We start from the raw sequence: 6938 nt of genomic DNA, 5'->3' as shown, positions 1-6938 counted from the left end.
TTGAAGGAGGGTCGGAGACTGGTGGTGGCCAGCTGCAGGCTTTGAGACCCAGGAAGGGTGAGCGTGAGCTGGATCCTCAGGGACCCGGGCAGGTGCAGCAACAAGCACCTGGCATTTCTAAGAAGGGGGCTGAGGCATCGCCAAGGAGCATGCAGAATCCTGACCTCTCCCAGCCGGGGAAGGGCCAGTCTCCTTTGCAGACCTGATTTTTGCAGAGTACCTGTTTCATGCACCTATCCAGGACAGTTAAATAAATTAAATAAAAAAAAAGAGGACTGAGGCACCTGGGTGGCTCAGTCGGTTGAGCGTCTACCTTCGACTCAGGTCATGATCCCGGGGTCCTGGGATCGAGTCCCACATCGGGTTCCCTGCTCAGCGGGGAGTCTGCTTCTCCCCCTCCCTCTGCTGCTCCCCCACCCACTTGTGTTCGTGCACGCTCTCTCTCTCAAATAAATAAAAAATCTTAAGAACAAGAGTACTAACGAAAGGTACAATCAGTTATTTCTTTCAGCCTCACAGTCACTGAGTTTGGCTGAAGTCATGTGCTTACTTTTCATTTTTTGTTCCAGAAACGGTTACCAGCCATTGCCAGACACTGTTGTAGGCCCAGCAAATCTACAGGGGCTCCCTTGTGGTGGGGGCTGATGAGTGCTGTGAAGGACAGTAAGGAGGCAGGCAGATACACGTGCACATAGGACTGTTGATGGGCTGGTGAGAGAAGACCTCTGTGAGGGCAGGACATTTGAGCAGAGGCCTGAACAAAGTGAGGAAACCCATCATGTAAACATCTGGGGAAGAACATTCCAGAGAAAGCGAGAGGTACAAGGGCCCTGAGGCAGGCGTACACTTGGCGTATTCAGGAGCAGCAAGGCCAGTGTTGCTGGAGCAGAGTGAGGCAAGGGGAAAGGGGTAGGAATGGGGTCAGTGAGCAGGGGACATGTAAGCAGAAACTACAGAGCCTCTAGACCATTGGAAAGACTCGGCTTCTATCTGCACAAGATGGGAGCCACTGCAGGGTTTTGAGCAAAGGAGTGGTTTGAACTGACTTAGGGTATAAAAGATGCCCCCCATCCACCCCCCGGGCTGCTGTGAGGGGAGAGAACGGGGACAGAGAGGACCATGGAGCTCATGCTTTATAGGCAAGACATGCCAGGAGCCCAGGCAGTGGAGGTGGCAAGTGGCCTAATTTGGGACAGATTAGCTTCCCACACATGGATGATCTTTGGTGGGGTTGATCCTGAGCAAGTGCTTATTTTATTTCCTTTCATTTCTTGAGTAAGCCCTACATCCAACATGGGGCTCGAACTCCCAACCCCAAGATCAAGAGTAGCATGCGGGGCACCTGGGTGGCTCAGTCATTAAGCGTCTGCCTTCGGCTCAGGTCATGATCCCAGGGTCCTGGGATCGAGCCCCGCATCGGGCTCCCCGCTCAGCAGGAAGCCTGCTTCTCCCTCTCCCATTCTCCCTACTTGTGTTCCCTCTCTCACTGTGTCTCTGTCAAAGAAATAAATAAAATTAAAAAAAAAAAAGAGTAGCATGCTCTTCTGACTGAGCCTGCCAGGCACCCCCTGAACAAATGTCTAAATCAAAGCTGACATTTCGGCCTTTGAACTCTCATCTGAGCTCTGTACACACAGCCCACCCATCACGGAGCGCTCAGGGAGTGCTCGCGCCCTCAGAGGTCAGGACCCAGTGTGGTCAGGGGTGGAGAATGGCTGCAGCCTCTGGGCAGACAGATTGTGAGATCTCTTCCAGGCAGTGATGAAATGGGTAAGGGACATCGAGTGGCGTGGTGAGCCGGGCGTCCCCCCCAAGGCCCTGGCTGCCCAAGCCGCCTGCCTTCGGAGCCCCTGCTCAGGTCTTGCCCCCTCTCTCTGACCCCACCACTCAGTTGGGCTTGCTTGTTTTCTTTAATATGTATGCTTTCTAGCTTCGCTCAGGGACACCACCAACTCTGGGCTTTCTTTGAAAGAGTATATGTGACACGTGGGATTTTGAGAGAGGTGGGGGTAGGGGGAGAGGCAGGGAGAGAGGAGGTAATTTTAAGAATTTGGCCAGGAAAGATAAACACCTTAATCATCTTCCAGGCTCAACCAAATTCCATTCTGAAGGGTTTAAGAGCAAAGCTTTGGAATCAGCCAGACTGGAGGCAGCACAGGGGTGGCTCTCTCATCCCTCTCGGCCAGGCCTGCCACCCTGCCCACCCCGTCACAGCTCCAAGCAGCTCCAGGCATCCCTCAGCAAGGGCAGCTTCCCCCAAGGAAGGGTCGGTCTGGTCTCATCATTCCCGTCTACCCTATGGAATCCTGTCCGGTCGCTTTTCTGGAAAGAGGCCATGAGATGGATCCAACCATAACCAAAGGAGGAAGAAGGGGGACTGCCCCTGCCCTGGAGCCCGGGAGGGAGATGGAGCCCACACCCAGGACCCAGAGGGAGGCAGACGCAGATAATCCAGCCAGGCAGCTCGAGGCCGGGGCTGGGGCTCAGGGCTGGGCTGGGAGAGTGGGTAGGTCCAGGAAGCTTCCCTGAAGGGGTGAGTGGGTGGAGCTGCCAAGGGAGCAAAGGGGCCTTTGGAGAAAGGGCGGAGTCCGGTGGCTTCCTCCTAGGCTAGGACTGCCCCCCTCCTCCACACCCTCCAGCCAAGGCACGGAGTGCCTCCTCTGGGCTCTCCTCTGGGGCTCCCGGAGGCCTAGCCCCAGGAGGTCTGAGAGCTCAAAAGAGGGGATTTAGCCCACAGAGACCATACTACCCACAAGCAGCGAGAAAGGCCTGCGAGTGTCCAGGACCCAGGCTGGCTCCCTCTCTGGGCCAGTGCCCGCGAGCTCAGTGGGAAGACAGGCCCACCAGAAATCCAGATCATCTGGAGACCTGGAATGCTGAGGCTGACAGTCCCAGAGCTCGGGGCTTTAGGAGGCAGGGGACTATGAAATCCAGGAGACTCTGGCTGGCTGCTTTGATCCCCCAGGGACAGGGACGTGTCCCTGCGGATCCCCGAGTGCCAAAACTCCCCCTTGGATGTCCCCCCCAGGTTGGTCCCAGGCGGGCGGCTTGGGCAGCCAGGGCCCTGGGGGGAAGCAGGGCTTACCCCGCCACTCGATGCCCCAGGTTGGTGGAGATGCAGGCAGGGCAGGTGGGGCTGCGGCAGGGCAGCCTGGCCAAGATTTTTAGGCTCCAGCCCCGTGCCCTCTGGGATTCTGGGAAGGCCGGGGGCCCCTGGCGGACGGGGTGGGTGGGGGGCGGCCGGAGACTGTTCAGTCTCTCTTTGACAGCTAACATTTTCCAGAGCCGGCACCCGCAGGAGAAAGGAAATCAGAGCTTCCCACCTCACACATCTTTTTCCCATTTTGTTCATGCTGCCCAGGGAAAGCCATTAGGGCTAGGTCAGTCTGGGGCCTCCCCCACCACCTATCTCTCTAGCCAGCTCTAAGGAGGAGCAGGGATGGGGGGGGAGGGTCACTGGAAGGACAAGGCTCTAGCCTGCGAAGGGGCCTGACTCTGAACTCTTGTCTCCCTTAAGTCCCTGCCCACTCAAGATGGGGGTGTGGGGGCAAGGACCCCGAACCCGGGCTTCTGAGGGCCTCCCTCACTCGGCTCAAATCCCCTGCACCTCTGGTTCTGTCTCTAGGGAGTCTGGCCCACTGGCCCTAAGGAACGTGGAGCCTGGGCCTGGTCTGTAGCAGGAAGAGCCCTGGGGTTGGGGGAACCTAATAGGGGCTCTGGCCTCCTCCCTGGAGCCAGGCGGGGGCCCAGACAGCTGGGTATCATGGTCCGGAGGCGTGCTGCACTGGGAGCACCGAGGAGCCTGGAGGAGGACTCCTCCCTAAGCTGACTGACCTCCTTCCTGAGGTTGAGCCATCCGCTCCTGTTATCCTGCCCCTGCTCCCAGGGACCGTGAGTCCAGTGCCCTCGTTCTAGCCTTATCCAGTACCTCAAACCCCCCTGTCTCTTCTCTGGGAACCTTGACCTTCTCCCCTCCCCCCTGCCCCTTTCCTCTTCAATCCCGGAGTCCACTTCTCTGGCCCGGTGCCCACCCTCTGCACTTCAGGCTGGAGAGGAAGCAGAGCACCCACCCAGTCTGCAGCCCTGCTGATTTCTTTCTTCTGCCAGAAACCCCAGATCATCTCAATGGGGAGAGGGATTCCCTGGACCTCCGGCTCTTCTTCGGTTTCCCATCCTCAGGGAGCGGGAGAGGAGGCATCTGGGAGACGGTTTGGGCTCCCCAGAACAGGTCCTGGGCTAGGTTGCTGGCTGTCCCTCTTTTCCAGGGCTAGCCACTGTCCCCAGGTACCCTGCAAACCCAGGTGTTCAGCCTGCCAAACTTGTCCGGCCGTCCCTTTCCTGACCTGGGCTGCCAGGGGTTAAGGGACCAGTGCAGGGCAGGGGGTGGGAATGGCAGAGGGGTCTGGCCCCAGTCACTGGCTCATAAAAGCCAAGAGGAGTTTAACTGCAGGTCACGGTGCTGCCTGACTTCTCCATCCAGCAGTGCTGCCCTGGGGGAAGGGGGTTGGGGGGGAGTCCTTCAGGAGGGGAAATGGGGGCCACGGCTGGCCAGGATCAGGGCCAGGCCCGTCCAGCTCCAGATGCTGGCAGTTGCCCTCAACAGTGCCGGCCACACTGGATTCCCACCTCTACCTCGGAGGTTCTCTAAAAAGCAGGTCTCCAGAGTAAGGGAGCCGGACGTTGGTGCCTGTCCCTGCAGCAGGCTAGGGAAACGGGCCGTGGCGTCAGCGGGACAAGAGGCGATGCCCTCTGCCAGGCCAGCAGGAAGCACCAGTCCGGGTGCTGGAACAAGGGGAGCAGGACAGAGAAGCCAGCAGCCAGGGGTCAAAGAGCAAGAGCAGTGCGCCGGCTGCCTGTGGGCAGGGTCTCCAGGTTCTCCCACGGCTGCCCCTCCCCCCGCCCGTGCTGCCCCCTGAAGAGGCCAGCAGAGCCAGGGGCCTCTCTCGGGGGACAAGACTTAGTCTGGACACGTCCTCAGCCAGTGCGTCCACACCTCCTCCCTCCCGCCTGCCCAGCTCAGCGTGCCCGGCCCAGCCCCGAGGAGAGCGTTGGCAGCTGGGAACCAGGTAGCAGAGCCAAGAACAACAGAGGAGCCGCCTGGCTGCCTGGGTGCTGCATAGACCCTGGCCTGCTCTGTGATTTCTCCTGGAGCCGGCAGCCCTGCTCCCACCCCAGCTTCTGACCCTGCCCGGCCACCCCTGCCTCCTTCACCGCGGCCTGGGGCTGGCCCTGGAGATCCCAGCCATTCCCTCCTTTCCAGTCCAGCTGCCCCTTAGAGTCACTCAGGATTCCCTGCCTGCACCTTCCCTGGCTTGGAGGGACTCTGCCTGCTTTCCAGGTCTCTGACCTGGTCTCCCAGCTGGCGGGAAGCCCTATTCCCTGCTCTAACAGCAATCTGATGTGGGGAGAATCCGGGCCAGGCCTTACCAGATTTGAAAAGGGCTGGGTCCCTGAGCCCAGGCAGACAGACAAGAATGGAACATTCCCCTCTGTACTGAGGGTTAGACCGGACCAGGAGGCAGGATGCTTGAGCTCACACTGCGCCGCATGGAATCCTGAGGGCTTGGGGACCAGGGGACACCACTGTCCCGCCCCAGGCACTCTTAGCTCCTTTATTCTGCTCTCAGACCCACCCCCCTGCTCTGGCAGAACTTCTGCCTGTTCTGTTGCCCCTCTGCTGAGTGGCAGAGACCCAGTGTCCAGCCTCACCTGGGTTTAATTTCTACAGGACTCCCAGCCAGCAAACTCTGTGACCCAGCAGATGCAATAACACTGCTCGGGGTGAGGCGCTTCTCCAAGTGCTGAACTTGGCCAGAGAATCTCCTTGTCCCGGTTGGGGGGGAGGGGGAGGGGTTCATGACTCTTCCACTCTCTCCATCCCCAGCTGGGCGGGTGGTCCCTCCTGCCCCATCCTCAGGGGAGTGGCGGAGAGGGGTAGGGGCAGCTCCTCTCCCCCAGCCCCCCACCCCTCCATCGTGCACGCGGATGTGTGCTCACGCTCCTCCACCCAGCCAGAAGCGTGCCCACCTCCATTCCTTCTGCTGCAAAGCCAGCCACTTTCCTCTTAGCCTCACTACCATGGGAACAAAGCCCCAGAAGGTTCCTTGCCTAGCTCTCAGGCCTGTTTCCTCCCTACCCCACCCCCACTCTGCCTCTGTTCTCCCAGAGCAACCAACTCTGCACCTTTCCCCCCAAATTCCTGGGGGAGCCCCCGACAGGGGTATGACCAAGGTTCCTAGAAAGGGAGAATGGGTTGCCCAGGGCTGACCTGCGTCAGGTTTGGTCCTAATGAAAAGGCCAGCGACACTAGGAAATTCCTTCTCATTGATCCTGGCGGGAAATTAAAGCCAGTTGTTTGTGACCGGGTGACTGACAGGGGCTAAGCCCCTCCCCGCCGCCTGGCTCCCGGCCTGCTCCCTGCCCCTAGGCTCCCCCATCCTCCACTGTTAGCCTCCTTTCCCATCCCCCAATCCTCTTATCCCACCCACAGTGTCCCCCAACCCCCTTCCCCTGCATCTTCCCTAAGCCCCTTCCACTTGCCCGCCCTATGCTCCCGTGGGCAAACAGGGTTTCTGGAAGCTGAGACCTGCTTCCTGGCACCCTGCTCCAGACCCTCTACCCACCTCCCTCAGCCAGGGCTGGGGTGCAGGGGCTGGAGCTCAGGCCCAGAGCTGCCAAACCACAAACACTCACATCTGGAAAAAATTCCCCTCCCAGCCCAACTTCCCTGTGTCTTACTTCTGTGTCTTTGGAACTTCTGGCCGCCAGGGCAGTGGGGGGAGTGAGGAAGTGAAGAGAGGGGACTGGGCCCAGACCTCCCTGCCCCCACCCCAGGGAGCCCCCTTTCCAGCCTCCCCAGGATCCTCAGCCAGACCACATCCCCCCTCTGCTCCTGTAGGTCTGGCCTCCTGATGACCGTCTTTTGGGTGAGCTTTTAA

This window comes from Neomonachus schauinslandi, chromosome 6 (assembly GCF_002201575.2).
Source record: "Neomonachus schauinslandi chromosome 6, ASM220157v2, whole genome shotgun sequence".
Taxonomy (NCBI): Eukaryota; Metazoa; Chordata; class Mammalia; order Carnivora; family Phocidae; genus Neomonachus; species Neomonachus schauinslandi.
Note: the sequence above shows the minus strand (reverse complement) of the source record.